Source organism: Pteropus alecto, unplaced genomic scaffold, assembly GCF_000325575.1.
Source record: "Pteropus alecto unplaced genomic scaffold, ASM32557v1 scaffold41, whole genome shotgun sequence".
Taxonomy (NCBI): domain Eukaryota; kingdom Metazoa; phylum Chordata; class Mammalia; order Chiroptera; family Pteropodidae; genus Pteropus; species Pteropus alecto.
In genome coordinates this window covers 153,515-154,879 of record NW_006430464.1, presented here as the reverse complement: position 1 = coordinate 154,879, position 1,365 = coordinate 153,515, and positions in this window count along the sequence as shown.

Genomic DNA, 1,365 nt, shown 5'->3' with positions numbered 1-1,365 from the left:
CACAAAGATAGGATTACAGGAGAGTTAAGATGATGGACTCTCTTGAGCAGTCTCTAAGGGAGTGTTTCAAAGGTTGAGTTAACCTAGATGCACAGAAACAATGAACAGAGCTTAGTTAAGGCAGAGATAAGCCTTTGAGTAAAGGAGCTGGATGCCTGGGGCGTGACTACGCACCCCGTCCTGCCCAGGTAGGAATTTATGATCAGGTCACTCTGTGTTTACTTTTCATAGGACGCCTTTTTCATCAACAGCGTTTATCATGCATACGTGTCAGAACACCAGTAAAGAAACAACAGCTAAAATAGGACTATTTATGTGGAAAGTGCTCTTTGTAGTTACTCCTGGATACATGTAAAGCGACTTTGAAATTAGATTTAGAAATGTTTGCCAAATGAATTGTGAATCACAAGTTTATGTGAAAGGCTTTTGAGTTGATTATTCGCCTCGATTGTGGAATAAAAAGTATAAAGAACAGAGCAATTTAAAGCGATTTCTTCATAGTTTTTCTTGAACGAATGTCTCGTTACCTATGGTAGATTTTTGACTTTCATATTCAAGTGTTCGTCCGAGGCAGGAGTTACACTAGGAGCCTTCCCCATAGCAGACAAGATGAAAAATAGCCTGACTTAACTCTCGACCTGACACAACAGCGAGGCAACGACAGTTAAATGCCCCAACACAGGCAGGGGTAGAAGGACAGCTAGTGTGACCTAGAATTCTCCTCTACTTCATTACCATGATCATTATCATGAATTCGCATTGCGATTCCGCCCGCCCTATGGGCAAGCGGAGGACATTATGGTTTTTGCATGCTCAGGGAGAAGGGGTTATGTAAGAAACCGGTCTGTCGATCGAGGCTCGTAGGGCAAGGGCTACGGTGACAAGGGGCGGACTGGGAGCCCTGCAGGCCGAAAGAGCCCGAAACAGGAGGCTCCGGGATGGTGATCGGTCTCGTCAGCCTACTCTCCCGTCCGAGAGTGTACTTTCCTTTCGACAAAGCGAGCTTGCTTACAATTGCTGGGTGTCTGCCTTCAATTCCTTGTCGACTCCCCAATCCGGTCACACGACCCCTGCACAAACTACTGCACTTCTTGCTTAATGAAATTCTCATGGTAGGAGCCGGTCTTGGACCCACGTCAGACACGTGTCTCCTCCATCCCTTGGCAGAAACTGTTTTGACTAAAACCGGTTTCACCTGCTAAAGCGTACACAGCTCAGTTTTCAACACACTGACCCGCAGAACTCTGTGCTTTTACCTGAAACGTTTGGAAAATGAACTTAAAACAGGCAGGAAAGAGCACAGCTCCACAGGACGCCAAAGAAATTCAACAGATTGCGAACCGCGGAAAGTAAAGGCGTCGGGAG